Source organism: Herpailurus yagouaroundi, unplaced genomic scaffold (assembly GCF_014898765.1).
Source record: "Herpailurus yagouaroundi ecotype Mexico unplaced genomic scaffold, PumYag 67793, whole genome shotgun sequence".
NCBI classification, from domain to species: Eukaryota; Metazoa; Chordata; class Mammalia; order Carnivora; family Felidae; genus Herpailurus; species Herpailurus yagouaroundi.
This window is the reverse complement of record NW_024420586.1, coordinates 4,336,536-4,357,264: the sequence shown is the minus strand read 5'-3', so window position 1 is coordinate 4,357,264 and position 20,729 is coordinate 4,336,536. Positions and strand designations below refer to the sequence as shown.

At 39.1% G+C, this 20,729-nt stretch overlaps 1 protein-coding gene across 1 annotated transcript in view; it reads right to left on the bottom strand.

Annotated features, from left to right (window-relative positions):
- Window positions 1-19,452, bottom strand: part of LOC121026056 (melanoma-associated antigen B18-like) — a 139,861-nt gene extending 120,409 nt beyond the window's left edge. Inside the window, exon 1 of the mRNA XM_040468862.1 lies at window positions 19,343-19,452. The gene's annotated coding sequence lies outside the window, so the exon portion shown is untranslated. The remainder of the gene's footprint in view (window positions 1-19,342) is intronic.
- Between the last annotated feature and the right edge of the window lie 1,277 nt (window positions 19,453-20,729).

Genomic DNA, 20,729 nt, shown 5'->3' with positions numbered 1-20,729 from the left:
TGGGGGGACGCCCCAGTTGAGATCTTTTTTTTTTTTAATTATTGGGGGGACGCCCCAGTTGAGATCTTTTTTTTTTTTAATTATTGGGGGGACGCCCCAGTTGAGATCTTTTTTTTTTTTAATTATTGGGGGGACGCCCCAGTTGAGATCTTTTTTTTTTTTAATTATTGGGGCGCCTGGGTGGCGCAGTCGGTTAAGCGTCCGACTTCAGCCAGGTCACGATCTTGCGGTCCGGGAGTTCGAGCCCCGGGTCAGGCTCTGGGCTGATGGCTCAGAGCCTGGAGCCTGTTTCCGATTCTGTGTCTCCCTCTCTCTCTGCCCCTCCCCCGTTCATGCTCTGTCCCTCTCTGTCCCAAAAATAAATAAACGTTGAAAAAAAAATTATTGTTACATATGAATGGAAATTTACATAGGTAGAGAGTTTTGAAGCCACAGCATTTTCTCTTCTAATTTATTTAGAATTTGCTCCTCTTACTCCACTGTCTTTGCAGTGCACACTGTCAGGTGCCTTCCTAGTACCCATTACTTTCTTTTCTTTTCAACCTTGATTTTGATCAGTTATCTCAGTCTTCCTTCTTCTGTCCCCCCATAAATGACTTTGGGGATGTTGAGTCTATCCTGAGCTCCATATCATTCTATGGTGATCTTATTCTCATTACCAGGTACTGGTTCTGAATTCAGCACATAAATCAATTGTAATTAATAATTCATAAATAGCACTTATTGAAGAATCCTGGAAAGGGTGCCTGGGTGGCTCAGTTGGTTAAGCATCCAATTTGATTTTGGCTCAGGTCATGATCTCATGGTTAGTGAGTTCAAGCCCCACATCAGGCTCTGGTGACAGCACAGAGCCTACTTGGGATTCTCTCTCTTTCCCTCCCCCCCCCCTCTCAAAATTAATAAACTGTATTAAAGAAAGACTCCTGAGAAAGATTCTTCACTCCTAAGATAGAATGGCAATAGCAGAAAGTCCTTTTATATTCCTCTGAATATCATGTCTGTATACTCATTGACATGAAGCCATTTTGCATTCAAACAAGTAATTAAGCCAACAATGAGAAGAGCAAAGAAGAATATTTGAAATTATGTGGGTCTTCAATGAGATAAGTGAATCAATGAATAAGCCAACTGATCTATGGACTTCCTATCATTTTATGTATTTTCTTTATTGTTTATAACTAGTGAAGTCAAGTTTCTTATAATTTGCAGGCAAAAATAATTAAAACTAATACAGTCCCACTTGTCTTTAATGATACAGTCAGAATTCAAGGGTAAACCTGATATATTTCTCCTTGCTTTTTGGTAAGCATGCTTTTAGAATTTCTCTGTATCCTTCCATTTTAATCATTTTTATAGAATATATTTATGTCTTGATCTCTGTTCATGATTCCTAGAACATGAAACATGCTGTTTTAAACTACAAATTCAAGTCTCCCTTTATTTCAGGATATTTGTCCTCTACTGTATTAGAATTTATCTACATTTCTTTTCTTAAGAATTCTGGGAATGTTGCATGTTGGCACTGCGGTATCTTGCTCTTCATATCTGCTGGATTTTCCCTCTTTTATATCTACCCTTTGCAGACATATATTGTGTGATTTTCTCAAGCCTATTTTTCATGTTCTGTATACTAATCACTTTCATTGAATCCTCACATTAGTTATTACACCCACCATATGAGGTAGGTACTTCTGTAAGATTCATTTATGTAAAATTAAATTAAGGAATTGATAGACCAAATAATTTTCCCTTAGGATATGAATTTAATTAGAGGCACAATCAAAATTCAGAATCAGGTCTGACTCTTAATGTGAAATCCTAAATACTTGAAGTATAAAAATCAGTTTAGTCTAAGTAAATTCTAAAGTCATACTGCCTGATTCAAATTATGATCTTAATATAAAATATATTTTGTGATATATAATATATACAAAAATACACTACACTCTAATGGGGGCTCAATCTCATGAACCGCAAGATTATGACCTGAGCCAAAATCAAGAGTTGGACGCTCAACCAACTGAGCCACCCAGGCGCCCCACATAGACTACTTTTAATCTGATCCTCACCATAATTTGGTGAAAACTCCAAGGGCTTTGGAGTCTGACGTCCCTGGGTTCAAATCTTGACTCAAACACTTTCTAGCAATGATGGTGGACCAGTCATTTCACCTCACTGAGCCTCAATTATCTTGCCTGTTATAGCAGATGCTGCCTGTAACCTAAGACCTGACTGCTAGTTCATGTGTATGTCATATAGCTTCCCACTGCAAGTGCCTATAATTCTGTGCCTGAGGGCTTTCTTGGACCAGAGGAGCATCTCTGACCTGTGTGAGGAGGTGGGTTGCTGATGTCCATGAAAGGAGCCCTGAAAAAATGGTAGACATGAGTTGGAGGTTAAGACCTGAATTCCTTACTCCTTAGGTAGAGTAACCATGAGGTGTGTTCAACAAAATTTTACAGTGTTCACACTGAGATTGAGCCTCAGTTCCCTATAATGGTTACCTACTAATTAGCACACATTTTAGTGGCTTCCTTCTCTCCTCCATTTGGGTTCTCTACTCTCCACTTGGTCACTGGGAGCCATCACTTCTCAAAAGTATTTACACTTGAATCCTTATTTCAAGCTCCAATTCTGGAGGAACACATACTAAGATACCTGGTTAACTATGAATAATAATATTAATAATTATAACACATAATTAACTGAGCATTTAAAAGTACATGAGATACCATAATGAGGCCCTTTTTACGCATTGTCATGAGTCAATTGAAGAGCTATTATTATCATCCTAATTTAACAGATGATATATCTGAATCACAGAAAGGAAGCAACTTGTCAAACCACACAGACTTGTACTGAGATGAACCAGAATTCTAATTCCAGAGCCCTGAACTCTTGAGTCATTGCATTATATTTTCAGCTATCACAATGGGAAAATATAAGAGTCTGGGTGTACAAATTAGTGAAAATAAGGCCTTATAAACCGTTCAATGATTTTTTTTTTTTGGCTGTAAAAGGAAAGGAGAATGATTTAAGAATTTTTCTGGGGAGTGATGGTGGGGCTAAGATTAGGATCAATTTTCACTTTTGGAAGAACCTGTGAGGGAGGCAAGAGGAGACTAGTTAGAGGCTATTATAATAATTTCAGGAATGGTTAACTTTGCTAGGGAAGTGATAGTGGGAATGGAAAGAAGTAGATGTGTTTTGGTGACATACAGAAGGTAGTATTAAGTGTATCTAATGATGTATGGTAAATACTGATGAGGGGAGAAAGTGGCCTCAGACCTTTCAGGTTTCTGACATTAAGTAACCAGGCAGTAAAAGTTACATTTACTGTTATGCAAGGGAAAGGCAAGTAACTATTTTAGGAGGGGATATAGGTTTATTTAAGAAGTACAGGTAAGGGGGACCTGGGTGGCTGAGTCAGTTGAGCAACCCACTCTTGATTTCGGCTCAGGTCATGATCTCAGGGTCATGGGATCTAGCCCTGTGTGGGCTCTGTGCTGGGTGTGGAGCCTGCCTGGGGTTCTCTCTCTCTCTCTCTCTCTCTCTCTCTCTCTCTCTCTCTCTCTCTCCTTCTACCCCTCTTCCCATCCATCTCTCACTCTCCCTAAAAAAAAAAGTAGTAGTATAGGTAAACAATCATTTATAATGTGCAGTAAAATACATTATCATGGGTAAATACACTTGGCATCAAACTCAGTCCCAGGACATGATCAGTGAAGGAAGAGATACTTAAGCTCAGAAATGAAAAAATAAAGACATGCTGTCTACAACCATCCCTATCCTATATCTATCTGAACTACATTTATAGCCAAGTGGTTCATCTGTGGGAAGCTGCTTCTCTCACAGTTTTTAGTATGTCACAATCTGATGTAACTTATTTAAAGTTTAAGGGCACTCACCCACCTAAAAAATCTCTAAATAGCGTTAAACACATAGAGCTTAATAAAATTCAGTGTGACCATCCATCCCCTTCTCCCTCTGCTTCTCCCTTCTCCATGGACATTATAAATACTAGTTCACATTTCACAGGAAAGTTAAAATACCAGTCAGATACTAACAAGTACAGGGCAAAAGACTCTCAGAAATCTTTAAGCACACTTGAAGTAGAAGTAGAAATCATGAGAAGTATCTGCCAGTCTACTCTTTCTATTGTAAAATGCCAGATCATTTATACTTTATTCCTGGAAATATGATTTGTACATTAGTAGAGATATGGAGTTTTCTCATCGGTCATGTGTATCCCCAGACATTACTGTCAGGATCTGGATTTTCATACTCTGAGGGAAGTCCTAAATTGTAGAGACCTAGAGAGCATTTCTGGATGTAGGGAAGTAACAGACCCAAATATCTGTTTGGGTCAGGCCCACCATAGCATAAATTTTAGTAATGGGCAAACATAGAAACAACCACTTTTCAAAATTCAACCTCAAAATCCAGTATCAATCAACTCCTAGGCAAACTCTTTCCTATAGTAGTATAGAAGATAGAATAATGATCCTCCAAAGATATCCTGAAACACAGTATCTGTGAATATGGTACATTAAATGGTAAAAAGGACTTTGAAGATGTGATTAAGGGTCTTGACAGGGGGAGATTATTCCAGGGCTCAATCTATAACTGTAAGCATCCTTAAAAGAGGGAGGTAGAAGGAACAGAATCGGAGAGAGAAGGTGTAACAATGGAAGCAGAGGTCAGAGAGGAGAGGAGATGCTACACTCCTGGGTTTGAAGAAGGAGAAAAGAGCCACAATTCTATAAGTGGGATGGCTTCAGGTAGCTGGATAAGACAAGGAAATGGATTTTCCCCTAAAGTTACGAGACGAAGTATAGGCCTGCCAACATCTTCAATTTAACCCAGTGAAAATGATTTCAGAATTCTGATTTCCAAAACAATAGAATAATAAATCTCTGGTGTGTCAGGCCACTACATTTTTGATATTTGTTACAGCAACAACAGTAAACTAATACAACTAGTAAACAGCATTATCATTTATGACAGACAATACTGTAATTAAATTGTTTTGAAGAGAAAAACAGGGAAGATGGCGGCGTAGGGGGACGCTGGGCTCACCTTCTCCTGCTGATCGCATAGATTCCACCCACATCTGCCTAAATAACCCAGAAAACTGCCAGAAGACTAATAGAATGGACTCTCTGGAGCCAAGCATAGACAAGAAGCCCACGGAAGAGGGTAGGAAGGGTGGAGAGGCAGTATGCACTACACAAACTGGCAGGAGGGAGCTGGGGCGGTGGAGGGGCAGCCCACCCGGCAAGGCAGAGCCCCCAAGTCTGGCTTGCAAAAGCGGAGGGGCTGGACTGTGTGAGTTCAGACAGCCAGCGGGACTTAACACCTGGAATGTTATAAGTCAACAGCTCTTCTCGGAGAGCGGGAGGGCGAGGGGACACCGGGAGGGAGAGGTGTTTAGCCCTGGGAGACAGAGCTCAGCTCGGCGGGGAAAAAGGCCCTAGCCAGTGCCATCTCCCTCTCCCATCCCCCAGCCAAAATCCCAAAGGGATCCATTTCCCATCACCGAACTTGCTTGCACCTCGCAAACACCCAATGCTGTGCTTCTGTGGATCCATCCCTCCAACGGGTCTGCCTCCCTCCTGGTGCTGCAGGGCCCCTCCCGAGGTGGACCACCGAAGGCAAAGCGAGCTGAGTCTGCCCCTCCCACCCCTGTGCACCTTGTGAGTCCACCCCGGCTAATATGCCAGATCCCATAGAAGCAGCACCACAAGCCTGGCAGTGTGCAAGTAGCCCAGACAGGGGCCACACCACTCCACAGTGAGCCCTGTCCCTGGGAGAGGGGAAGATAAGGTACACACCAGTCCAACTGTGGCCCTAGCAATGGGCTGGGAGCACACATCGGGTCTGACTGCTGCCCCACCCACCAACACAAGTTACTCCAGACAGCACAGGGGAAGTGCCCTGCAGTTTGGAGCTACCACAGGGACTACCCAAAATGACGAAATGGAAGAATTCTCCTCAAAAGAAACTCCAGGAAGTAGCAACAGCTAACAAACTGATCAAATCTATTTAAGCAATATAACAGAACAACAGTTAGAATAAGAGTCATAAAATTAGTCACTGGGCTTGAAAAAAGCATAGAGGACAGCAGAGAATCTAATGCTACAGAGATCAAGGGACTAAGAAATAGTCATGAGGAACTAAAAAATGCTATAAATGAGGTGCAAAATAAAACAGAAGCAGCCATAGCACAGATTGAAACGGCAGAGGAGAGAATAGGTGAATTAGAAGATAAAATTATGGAAAAAGTGGAAGCTGAGAAAAAGAGAAAAAAATCCAGGTGTATGAGGGGAGAATTAGAGAACTAAGTGATGCAATCAAACACAACAATATCCATATCATAGGAATTCCAGAAGAAGAGAGAGAGAAAGGGGCTGAAGGTGTATTGGAAGAAATCATACCTGAGAACTTCCCTGATTTGGGGAAGGAAAAAGGCATTGAAATCCAAGAGGCACAGAGAAACTCCCTTCAGATATAGCTTGAATCGATCTTCTGCACGACATATCGTAGTGAAACTGGCAAAATTCAAGGATAAAGAGAAAATTCTGAAAGCAGCTAGGGATAAACACGCTCTAACTTACAAAGGTAGATACATAAGAGTAGTAGCAGACCTATCTACTGAAACTTGGCAGGCCAGAAAGGAATGGCAGGATATCTTCAATGTGATGAACAGAAAAAAAATATGCAGCCAAGAATCCTTTATCCAGCAAGTCTGTCATTCAGAATAGAAGGAGAGAGAAAGGTTTTCCCCAACAAACAAAAAATGAAGGAATTCATCACCACTAAACCAGCCCTACAAGAGATCCTAAGGGGGATTCTGTGAATGAAATGTTGCAAGGACCACAAAGTACCAGAGAATCACTACAACCATGTAACCTACAGACATCACAATGACTCTAAACCCCTGTCTTTCCATAATACTGAATGTAAATGGATTAAATGCGCCAACCAAAAGACATAGGGTATCAGAATGGATAAAAAAACAAGACCCATCTATTTGCTGTCTACAAGAGACTCATTTTAGACCTGAGGACACCTTCACATTGAAAGTGAGGGGATGGAGAACTATTTATCATGCTACTGGAAGTCAAAAGAAAGCTGGAGTAGCCATACTTACATCGGACAAACTAGACTTTAAATTAAAGGCTGTAACAAGTGATGAAGAAGGGCATTATATAATAATTACAGGGTCTATCCATCAGGAAGAGATAACAATTATAAATGTCTATGCGCCGAATACGGGAGCCCCCAAATATATAAAACTATTACTCACAAACATAAGCAACCTTATTGATAAGAATGTGGTAATTGCAGGGGACTTTAATACCCCACTTAGAACAATGGATAGATCATCTAGACACAGGATCAATAAAGAAACAAGGGCCCTGAATGATACATTGGATCAGATGGACTTGACAGATATATTTAAACTCTGCATCCCAAAGCAACAGAATAGACTTTCTACTCGAGTGCACATGGAACATTCTCCAAGATAGATCACATACTGGGTCACAAAATAGCCCTTCCTAAGTATACAAGAATCGAGATCATACCATGCACACTTTCAGATCACAATGCCATGCAACTTGAAATCGACCACAGGAAAAAGTCTGGAAAACCTCCAAAAGCATGAAGGTTAAAGAACATCCTACTAAAGAATGAATAGCTTAACCAGGCAATTAGAGAAGAAATTAAGAAATATATGGAAACAAATGAAAATGAAAATACAACAATCCAAATGCTTTGGGATGCAGCGAAGGCAGTCCTGAGAGGAAAATACATTGCAATCCAGGCCTATCTCAACAAACAAGAAAAATCCCAAATACAAAATCTAACAGCACACCTAAAGGAAATAGAAGCAGAACAGCAAAGACTGCCTAAATCCAGCAGAAGAAGAGAAATAATAAAGATCAGAGCAGAAATAAACAATATAGAATTTAAAAAACTGTAGAGCAGATCAATGAAACCAAGAGTTGGTTTTTAAAAAAAATAAACAAAATTGATAAACCTCTAGCCAGGCTTCTCAAAAAGAAAAGGGAGATGACCCAAGTAGATAAAATCATGAATGAAAATGGAATTATTACAACCAATCTCTCAGAAATACAAGCAATTATCAGGGAATACTGTGAAAAATTATATGCCAACAAACTGGACAACCTGGAAGAAATGGACAAATTCCTAAGCACCCACACACTTCCCAAACTCAAACAGGAATAAATAGAAAACTTGAACAGACCCATAACCAGCCAAGAAATTGAATGAGTCATCAAAAATCTCCCAACAAATAAGAGTCCAGGACCAGATGGCTTCCCAGGGGAGTTCTACCAGACGTTTAAAGCAGAGATAATACCTATCCTTCTCAAGCTGTTCCAAAAAATAGAAAGGGAAGGAAAACTTCCAGGCTCATTCTATGAAGCCAGAATTACTTTGATTCCTAAACCAGACAGAGACCCAGTAAAAAAAGAGAACTACAGACCAATATCCCTGATGAATATGGATGCAAAAATTCTCAATAAGATACTAGCAAATCGAATTCAATGGCATATAAAAAGAATTATTCACCATGATCAAGTGGGATTCATTCCTGGGATGCAGGGCTGGTTCAACATTCGCAAATCAATCAATGTGATACATCACATTAATAAAAGAAAAGAACCATATGATCCTGTCAATCGATGCAGAAAAGGCATTTGACAAAATTCAGCAAACTTTCTTAATAAAAACCGTTGAGAAAGTCGGGATAGAAGGAACATACTTAAACATCATCAAAGCCATTTATGAAAAGCCCACAGCTAACATCATCCTCAAATGGGGAAAAACTGAGAACTTTTTCCCTGAGATCAGGAACACGACTGGGATGTCCACTTTCACCGCTGTTGTTTAACATAGTGTTGGAAGTGCTACCATCAGCAATCAGACAACAAAAGGAAATCAAAGGCATCAAAATTGGCAAAGATGAAGTCAGGCTTTCACTTTTTCCATGTGACATGGTATTATACATGGAAAACCTGACAGACTCCACCAAAAGTCTTCTAGAACTGATACATGAATTCAGCAAAGTCGTAGGATACAAAATCAATGTACAGAAATCAGTTGCATTCTTATACACTAATAATGAAGCAACAGAAAGACAAATAAAGAAACTGATCTCATTCACAATTGTCCCAAGAAGCATAAAATACCTAGGAATAAACCTAACCAAAGATGTAAAAGATCTGTAGGCTGAAAACCAGAGAAAGCTTATGAAAGAAATTGAAGAAGATATAAAGAAATGGAAAAACATTCCATGCTCATGGATTGGAAGAATAAGTATTGTTAAAATGCCAATACCACTCAAAGCAATCTACACATTCAATGCAATCCCAATCAAAATTGCACCAGCATTCTTCTTGAAGCTAGAACAAGCATTACTAAAATTTGTATGGAACCACAAAAGACCCTGAATAGCCAAAGCAATACTGAAGAAGACCAAAGCAGGAGGCATCACAATCCCAGACTTTAGCCTCTACCACAAAGTTGTAATTATCAAGACAGCATGGTATTGGCACAAAAATAGACATATAGACTAATGGAATAGAATAGAGACTCCAGAATTGGACCCAAAAAACTATGGCCAACTAATCTTTGACAAAGCAGGAAAGACTATCCAATGGGAAAAAGACAGTCTCTTTAACAAATGGTGCTGGGAGAACTGGACAGCAACATGCAGAAGAATGAAACTAGACCACTTTCTTACACCATTCACAAAAATAAACTCAAAATGGATGAAGGACCTGAATGTGAGACAGGTATCATCAAAACCCTAGAGGAGAAAGCAGGAAAACACCTCTCTGACCTCAGGCACAGTTTCACACAATCAATTTCTTACTTGACACATCTCCAAAGGCAAGGGAATTAAAAGCAAAAATGAACTACTGGGACCTCATGAAGATAAAAAGCTTCTGCACAGCAAAGGACACAACCAACAAAACTAAAAGGCAAATGACGGAATTGGAAAAGATATTTGCAAATGACATATCAGACAAAGGGCTAGTATCCAAAATGTATAAAGAGCTCACCAAACTCCACACCTGGAAAACAAATAATCCAGTGAAGAAATGGGCAGAAGACATGAATAGACACTTCTCTAAAGAGAAGGGCAAAGCACATTTAAAAAATTCAAAAGAGGGGCGCTTGGGTGGCGCAGTCGGTTAAGCGTCCGACTTCAGCCAGGTCACAATCTCGCGGTCCGTGAGTTCGAGCCCTGCGTCAGGCTCTGGGCTGATGGCTCAGAGCCTGGAGCCTGTTTCCGATTCTGTGTCTCCCTCTCTCTCTGCCCCTCCCCCGTTCATGCTCTGTCTCTCTCTGTCGCAAAAATAAATAAACGTTGAAAAAAAAAATTTAAAAAATTCAAAAGAAAAACAACCACAACAAACATCCAGCAAGAAAGAAACAAATTCTTAGACTGGAACCAGTCATTGTAAATTAAACAAGAATAAATGTACATGCACACACCCATACAAATACACACTGGCACAGACTTCCTTCCTACCTTGAGGAAGAGGAATTGGGATCATTAGCACATTAACCACCACAATCTGGAGGCCCCTGGATGGCTCAGTCAGTGAATTATCTGGCTCTTGATTTCAGTTCATGATCTTCTGGTTCATGAGATCGAGCCCAACATCAGGCTCTGCCCTGACAGCATGTAGCCTGCTTGGGATTCTCTCTCCCTCTCTCTGTCCCTCCCCTGTTCATGTTCTCTTTCTGTCTCTCAAAATAACCATGAAAAATTTCTTTAAAAAATATAATTTGTACTGCAAAGAGAAATCATTAATTCAGCTTGCTCTGGCTGATAGAAAAAATCTACCTTTAATTAAATAACCAAGTAAAATCAGGATCTTCTCACAATATAAAAGAATAAATACTAGTTCTGGGAATTATGCTCCAAGACCTTCAATGTTATACCCATGCTAGTATTTTCACACACAGGACTGATATGGAAATGACATATAGAGGACTCCCCTCATAACGAGGGGGAAAGTGGGCAGAATTAAAACTTGACTTGCAGCTACAACTTGTTGCAGCACAGTAACAGTGATATTAAGTAAGAGTATGAATAGCAAATATATGGAAACCTTATTTCTAAAAGTTTGCAGAGAAATATAGGAGGCATACAAAAATGCCTCAGGATGTCAGGAAAGTTGAATGATGATAGGAAGACAGAACACAACTACCTGTATTGATGACTGTAATGTCTTAAGAAGGAAACGGGGTTGCAAACTTGAGGGAAAGGAAGGATAAAGTTCTGCTGATGCAGGGAAGGGAGAGAAATTCTGTAAGGGCAAAGATGCTGACTTGTAATAACTAGGATGCAAGTGCTCAGAAGGACAGTGAAAGACATAATACGGAAGCAGCCTGTTAGGTGTACTACACAGCTGAACTCCGAAGGTCTTCTGGACAAGCTGAAAACAACCAAACTGTCTCCTCTGATGACCCATCAATAGGACAGAATAGCCCCAACCAGTGCAGGCTGCCTGGCAACCAACAAATGACTCAAGAAGAGGAAAACAAAGTTTATTTCCAAAAGTGTGCAGTTTTTTCTTCTCTCCTCTTTCTCATATTTACATCCTACTTGTGCCTTCCACAGATGAAATCAATGTGTGCAGTAGTTTCCCTTGTATAGAGGGAAAATACTGCACTAAGAATTCCCTATGTGTTTGAGTTGTTGTGGGACAGGAAGACGAGGGGAGATGGAAAGTTTAGAGAAGAGCTTTGGCTGAGCAAGCCTGGGTTAAACTTAAGCAGTACACACTCCAGGTCCCTGAAGGAGATGTTGATAATCCTCTTTAGTCACAGAGCCTCCTAAAATAGGTCTTTAGCTGTTCAATTTCCTATTAAACTCAAAATAAGCAGAGTTTATGTGGAAGTAGGAACTGTAGAACATCATTACCCTGAAAGGATAAAATCAGGATTTACCTGCACATGGAAACAATTCCCCACTGCTTTTTAAAAAATAAACGTTTTATTTTAGAACAATTTTCAAGGGATCAGAAATTTCAGATTTCTCATACACCACACACCTGGTCTCTTATATCTTACATGACATTAGCATGGTGGATTTGTTACAATTAACCAGAAGTGATATATTGTTATTAAAAACAAAAGTCCTTTAATCCTGAGATTTCCTTCATTTTTATCTCACTTTTTTGTTGTTGTTGTCCCAGGGTACCACATTACCTGTAGCTATAATATCTCTTTAGGCTCTTCTTGGCTATGATTGTTTCTGAGACATTTCTCATTTTTTATTATCCTGACTGTTGCAAGATTATTGGTCAGGTATTTTGAAGAATTTCAGCCAACTGGGATGTGTGTGATATGTTTCTCATGATTAGATTGGAGTTACGTGTTTGGAGCAGGGAGAAAGATGATAAAGATAATATGTCATTTTCTTCACATCAGCATGTCTTCGTGACTTATCATCATTGATGTTAACCTTGACTGCCTGGTTGAGGTAGTGTTGTTTAGGTTTTGCCACTGGATAGTTCTTCTTTTCCTTCCCTTTCCAAATCGTACTTAATTTTTGGAAGGAACACACTATGCCCAGCCCACATCAAAGGAGTAAAAAGTGATGTTCCATCTCCTGGAGGACAGAGTATCTAAGTAAAGCTTTCACTGCATCCCACAAATTGTGGTAAGTTGAATTTTAATTTGGTTCAAAACATGTTTAAATTTTTCTTGATACATCTTCTTTGAGCCATGTGTTATTTAGAAATGTGTTGCTTAATTTTCAAATAATTGGAGATTTTCCAGCTATCTACTGTTACAGAATTCTATTTTAATTACACTATGGTCTAAGCACATACTTTATGTAATTCCTATTCTTTTAAATTTCTTAACAGGAGCTTTAAGACCCAAGAACGTGGTTCATCTTAGTAAATATCCCAAGTGAGCTTAAGAAAAATGTGTATTCTGCCATCATTAGATGGAGTAGCTTATAAATATCAGATTAAGTAGATTGTTAGTGATATTCAGGTAAACTATATTTCTACTAATTTTCTGTGTACTTGAACTTCAATTATTGAGAGAAGGATGCTGGAACTTCCAACGATAATAGTGGATTTTTTCCACTTTTAGTTCTCTCAGTTTTTATTTCACATATTTTTTGCACTCTCCCCTTAGGTACATTCATATTTCAGACTGTTAGGTCTTGTTTGAGAATTGACCCCTTTCTCATTATATAATGCTCCTCTTTATCTCTGATCATTTTTCTTGGCCTGAAGTTTACTTTATCTGAAATTAATAGAATGCTCCAGCTTTCTTTTGTTAAGTGCTAGAATGGTATATAATTTTCCATTCCTTTAACTTATCTCAATCTCTCTATATATTTTTAAGCTTTTTTGTTTGTTTGTTTGTTTGTTTGGAGAGAGAGAGAGAGAGAGAGTGTGTGTGTGTGTGTGTGTGTGTGTGTGTGTGTGTGTGTATGTGTGTGTGATGGGCAGAGAGAGAGCGGGAGAGAGAACCTCAAGAAAGCTCTGCACTGTCAGCAAGGAGTCTGATGCAGGGTTGGAACTCATCAACCATGAGATCATGACCCAAGCCAAAATCAAGAACTGGATGTTTAACTTAATCAGCCACCCAGGTGCCAGAGAATCTTTTTATTTTAAGTAAAATATTTGTAGACAACATACAGTTGGATCTTTTTTTATCCACTCTGAGAATATGTTTTTTAATTGTCATATTGAGTAATATTTTAAGTGATTACTAATAGAGTTGGATTAATTTCTACCATGTTTGTAACTTTTACATTCATTGCATCTTTTTTGTTTCTTTCACACCCCATCCCCCAACCCCCTGCTTTTTTCCCCTGCCTTGTCTGGTTTTAAATGAGTCTTTTACATAATCTCATTTTATCTCCTCTCTTAGTATACACACATTATACTTCTTTTAAAGTTTTTTTTTTTTTTTTTTTAGTAGCTGTGCTAGGACTTCCAATATATATTTTAAACTTAAGTCTACTTTCTACTTTTTTAAAGTATAAAACTATACTGCTACATGTATACTGTCTTATAACAGAATATCCCAATATCTTCCCTCCTGTCTCTTAAGACATTTCTGTAGTTCATTTCACTTATCCAAATGCTGTAATCGCCCAGTGTACCCTAACTAGTTTTACTCTAAACAGCATTTCTTATAGGGATGGTCTAGTGGCAATATATTCTCCAGTTTTTTTTTTAATGTCAGAAAACGGCTTTATTGCTCCACTTCTGAATAATAATTTTGCCAGATATAAAATTCTAAGTTTCAATTTTTTTGAACCCTGTGGGTTCATGTACGATTTTCTCTTTGTTTTTGATTTCCTCAAGTGTGAATATGATATGACAAGGTGCAGGGTATTTTTTTGAGGGGAAAGTTGTTGTCTATTATTAATTTCGAAATTTCTCAGCTGTTTAACTTCAAAAACTTGTGCTTCTCTTTTTTCTGGTATTAAAATTATGCACGTTACACCATGAGAAATTACCTTATAGTACCTGGATATTCTCTTTTTCAAAATTATTTTTTCTCTTTGCATTTTAGTTTGGCAAGTTACTACTGAATTATCCTTAAGATCATGGATTCTTTCCTTATGCATGTCCAAATTGAGTATGTGCAAGGTGGTAAATCCAGGGTTATGGAAGGGGATGTTGTTTGCTAGGGTTAAGAAAGCAGGAAACGGAACCTAGAAATAAAGGTAGTAAAATGCTATTGTTATTGTGTATAGGTTTGACATAATTACCTTCAACTGGGGATGAACAGTTATTTATACAGAAAGTATGAACTTCCATAATTTAGTATATAAATTGCATGGAATTATATGTGACATATTCTATAAAGATATGCAATTCTTAGATGACTTCATTGATTCATCCCTCTACCATTCATTTAATAATCATTTCTTTTTTAAAAATTTTTTAAATGTTTATTTATTTTTGAGAGAGACAGAGTGAGCCGCGGGGCGCCGGGGGGTGTGACACAGAATCTGAAGCAGGCTCCAGGTTCTGAGCTGTCAGCACAGAGCCTAATGTGGGGCTCAAACCCACGAACCACAAGACCATGATCTGAGCCGAATTCGGATGCTTAACTGACTGAACCACCAAGACACCCCTGTTTTTGCCAAGGGATTATTGTATGTCAGGTACTACTCTAGATACCAGAGATATAGCTGTGAATAAATGTTATTTTAGCTTTTATAGTGCTTACATTGCCATGGAAATAAATATTTTCAGTTTTTAATTAGTCATATGAAGACAGAAAGAATAGAACATGGTAGAGATATGTTCAGGAAAGGACTCTCTGAAGATGTGACATTTGAACAGAAACTTCGGGAAGGAGGAGGAGCAAGTCATGTGCAGAATGACAGAAAAATACTTCAAGAAGAGGGAGTATCAAGTGTTATAACTCCCAGTTGGAATTAGCTTGGCATGAATGATATAGAAGCAATGACAAGTGAGCAAGAAGGCAACTGTGGCTTAAGTGGGGAGAGCAAAGGAGTGAGCTGATTATATTAAAGGGTTTTCTATCCAATTCCACCATCAGGGAAAGGGGGTTCCCTCCACACCACCACCAATTCTCCAGACACCAGCTGGGTGTCCTAGAATTCAAACTCAATTCTGACAATGACTACCTAAAAAGAGCATCAGACCCTACATTTTATGGGTTCAGTCCTATAAAATGGTCTCTCCCCTCTACTTCAGACACCAATCATAAACAGATTACCACCTGTGCTTCTGACCAACTGGCTATAGATTGGAGGTTTCAATGACCCCCCTTTCCTTGCATTTCAGATGCCAGTCCTAAGTCCAGGTTGCCACCTGTGCTTCTGAATGATTGGCTATATAAGTTAGAGGTTCGCATGACCCCTTCCTTGGTCCAAGTGATTTGCTAGAGCAGCTGACAGAACACAGAGAAACATTTTACTTAATAGATCACTAGTTTATAATAAAAGGATATAACTCAGGAACAGCCAGATAGAAGAGACACATAAAGCAAAATATGGGGAAAAAGCAAGGAGCCTCGACGCTACACAGAGCACAACTCTCCTGAAATCTCCACATACTCACCAAACCAGAAGATCTCTGAACACTGTCCTTTTGGGTTTTTGTGGAAGCTTCATGATAAAGACGTGATTGATTAAGTCTTGGCCATTGGCAAGTAAACTCAATCTGCAGCCCCTCTCACTTCCCTGGGCTGAAAGTTCCAACCCCTTAATCACATGGTTGGCTCTCCCAGCAACCTGCCCCTATTAGATGCTGGTCCAAAAGTCACCTCGTTAGCACAACCAAAGACACCTTCATGGTTCTCATCACAGGAAATTCCAAAAGGTTTAGGAGTGCTGTGCCAAAAACAGAGACAAAGATCAAATACGTATTTCTTATTATAAAATACAGTATCATAGGTCAAAGAAGTGAGGTTCAAAAATGAGGCAGGAGATGCATCTTGGTAGGTCAAGGTAACCAGTTTTAATTGTATTGTGAGTGCGTGAAAACAATTATAAGGTTTTGATCAGAAAAAAGACATGATCAGCTGTTAATTTAAAAGATCATTCTTGGGGACACCTGGGTGGCTCAGTCAGCTGAGCATGCGACTCCAGCTCAGGTCATGATCTCGCGGTTTGTGAGTTCGAGCCCCACATTGGGCTCTGTGCTGACAGCTCAGAGCCTGGAGCCTCCTCCAGATTCTGTGTCTCCCTCTCTCTCTGCCCCTCCCCTCATCACACTCTGTCTCTCCCTCTCTCTCAAAAATAAATAAACATTAAAAAAATTTAAAAGATCATTCTTATTGCTATATGGAGAATAATATCCATGGCAAAGACTGGACCAAGGGAGATTAAATAGGGGGCTAGGACAATACTTCCTGTGGGAGTTGATGATGGCTTGAATAAAGTGTTAGCATTAGAGGTGTCTTTGTAAGAAGTAATTAGACTCAAGAAATATTTTAAATATAAAACCCATAGAATTTAATGATGAATTTGTACTCAAAGGTTATGTAAACAGAGTATTTTAGTAACTGGCATGCTACTGAACACAGTACTAATGATATTCCATTCCATTCCACTCCAAGCCCAATGTGGGGCTTGAACTCAAGACCTTGAGGTCAAGAGTCACATTCTCTAGGGGCACCTGGGTGACTCGGTTGGGCGTCCGACTTCGTCTCAGGTCATGATCTGGCAGTCCATGAGTTCCAGCCCCACGTCGGGTTCTGTGCTCAGAGCCTGGAGCTTGCTTTGGATTCTGTGTCTCTGTCTCTCTGCCCACCCTTGCTCACACTCTGTCTTGTTCTCTCAAAAATAAATAAATGCTAAATTTTTTTTTAAAGAGAGTTACATGCTCTAATGACTGAGCTAGCCAGGCACCCCTCTATTTTATTGATAGCTATTTCAAGTAGGCCTTGCAGGGAAGTAAGATATACTACCTCTTATGCCTCTTTGGCATAAGGATTATTTTAGACTGATTACTTTTAAGAAATATCAGATAATGGAAAAGCTCTGAAAACTGAGAAGTTACCCTTCTGTAAGCGAAATTTGTATTTATAAACGAAATCATTTATAAGGCTATCTCTTTCTCTGTAATAGGAAGAAAAGGATGAGTCTAAATCTCTAGAAACTGTTATCAATGAATAGGCAAGGATTTAGGCCGATTCCTGGGGTATTTACCATGAGTGGATAATTATCTGTCTGTATTCATGGGACAAGGCAAACCTAGGGTCCTCCTACTGCTCTGCCATATTCCTCATTCACTACTTAGAAGGCAAGAATTTAAATCTGCTTAACAACCTTTCCCTGCTTTCCCTGGTAACCTCCCATAACTGACCCCCTTATACATCTTTTGTCTTTAAGTGAAGATGACATTTAAGGTGGTCACTTGGGCCATTTCAGGGACTAACTCAGTTTTCATGGGTTCTCCCAGATATATAGGAGGTATACATGTTATTGAACTTCTATTTCTCTTTCTCCTGTTAATCTGCCTTTTATTATATGGGCCCCTCAGCCAAAAACCTACAAAGGAAGAAGGAAAATTATTTTTCCTCCCCCATATCTTATGCTCTAAGTATGAGAAGTAAGGATAATTATTATGTTTATCAAGAATAGAGTTTTAGGTCTTATTTAAAATTTTTCATTGATTTATCAGATAGTTACTGAATATCTACTGTAAACCAGATGCCATCTTAGAGAAAAGGGATCCATCAGTGAACAAAACTTTAAAAAATTGTTACCTACATGAAGTTTTCATCTTAATGAGGTTAGACAATAAAGATAATTAGTTATATAGTATGTTAAAAGATGATATGTACTATCAATACAATAGGAAGGTGGTGCTTCTCAAACTGTAAAGTGCATATTAATCAACTGGGACCTTTTAAACATGGATTCTGATTTTAGGAGGTCTATGTAGGGGCCTCAGTTTGGGTATTTTTAAAAAGCCCTTAAGTTATTCTACCTGGCATTACTCTTTATCAAAGGGAACTAGGAATCTTCAGAACAGACTAGGATGAAAAGTCAGTAAAGTGAAATAATACTCTAAGAGAAAACTGAAATAATAAAAATAAGGAAAGCTGAGGAGAAGACAAGAAAGGAAAAAGCAAAATGAAAACTCACATTAGAAAGTACAAACTACAGAGCCCCTGGGTGGCTCAGTCAATTAAGCTTCTGATTCTTGGTTTCAGCTCAGATCATAATCTCACAGTTCGTGGGTCTGAGCATTGCTTTGGGCTCCACGCTGATGGTGTGGAACCTTCTTGGGCTTCTCTCTCTCTGCCCCTCCCCAGCTATCTCTCTCAAAATAAACAAAGCAATTAAAAAAAGAAGAAAGTGCAAATTAGGATTGATGTAGAGGATGAAGCATAGATGTTCTCCCAAAAAGTCAGAAAAAAAGAATGATGCAAAAAAGAAAAAAAAAAAGAGATGGCTGATATGAAGACCGGAGTGTAAAGCAGTAATCTACAAATAACTGGAATATCTAAAAAAGAAATGAAGACAAATGAAACAAAGGCAATGACCTTGGTTGAAATCCTCAATGTTTTTCCATTGCTCTCAGGTGGAGAGGACAATGCTTATCATTGTTACCACTGCAAATGCAGCCAGTTCAAAAATGCAGGAGAGCTCTATCTTGGCCAGGGTACCATACACCAGTTATCAATCTCAAAGGTGCAGACCACCATGTCATCCCAGGGGATTACTGTAAACACTTCTGCCCACTGCATCTTGGTATGAGAATTGCCAAAAAAAAAAACAAAAACAAAAAAACAAAAAAACATTGCCGTCAAGAACTGGATGGACTACTTTACTTACACAGAGAAGGAGACAGCAAAGTCAGCTTCGATAGTGAGCGTCAGTCCCCTATGGTCAGTAGGTTTCTCCTCACGGCCAGACGCAGGGCATTTCGCCTACGCACAGACTTCCGATGCCAGAGTGGAGGGAACTCTGTCCCTTCCTCTCAGAGGGCAGATATAACAGTGGGATTGGCTAGGTGCCATATGATGCACACACTTTCATCAGAGACAAAAGAGTACTCATTGAGTCTGAAACAAGGAAAAATATTCCCACACAAGGTGATAAGCTGGGCACAAGCTGTGTGGACTCTATCTCTTAGTAAGGGAATGTTCCAGACCCAAGGCCCATCCTTAAGCAGCTAAGTGGGGGTGGAAAGACTATATGCAGGAGACTGCCTTTCCCAATGGTTTAAACATTGGAAAAGAGACACTATATTTTCATTATGTACTTAGAATATTTATGAGAAACAAATGAAAAATGCTTAAAAAGTTAGCAAATGAAATATGGCTACTGGCTATGAAATTAATATAGAACCAATAATTCTAATCCATGCAACAAAGAGATCATTCAAAAACATAACTGAAAATATTAATTTTTACTTTTATTTTTTATTTTTTAAATAATTTGTTGTCAAGTTAACTAACATAGAGTGTGTAGTCTTGGCTTCAGTAATAGAGTCCTGTGATTCATCATTACATACAACACCCAGTGCTCATCCCAACAAGTGCTCTCCTCAAGGCCCATAACCCATTTTTCCCACCCCCCCCACCCTCCACCCCCACCAACCCTCAGTTTGCTCTCTGTATTTAAAAGTCTCTTAGGGTTTGCCTCCCTCTCTGTAACTTATTTTGCATTCTCTTCCCCTATGGTCTTCTGTTAAGTTTCTCAAATTCCATGTGAGTGAAAACATACATCTGTCCTTCTCTGACTTAACTTAGCATAATACCCTCCAGTTCCATCTACTTTGCTGTAAATGGCAAGATTCCATTCTTTTTCATCGCTGAGTAGTATTCCATGGCATATGTATATATACCACTTTTTCTTTATCCATTCATCACCTGATGGACATTTGGGCTCTTTCTATACTTTGGTTATTGCTGATAGCGCTGCTATAAACATTGGGGTACATGTGCCCCTATGAATCAGCTCTCCTATATCCTTTGGATAAACTCCTAGTAGTGCAATTGCCGAGTCATAGGGTAATTCATTTTTTAACTGAGGAACCTATACACTGTTTTCCAGAGTGCCTGCAACACTTTGCATTCCCACCAACAGTGCAAAAGGGTTCCCATTTCTCCATATCTTTGCCAACATCTGTTGTTGCCTGAGTTGTTAATTTTAGCTACTCTGCCCCATGTGAGGTGGTATCTCAATGTAGTTTTGATTTGTATTTCCCTGATGATGA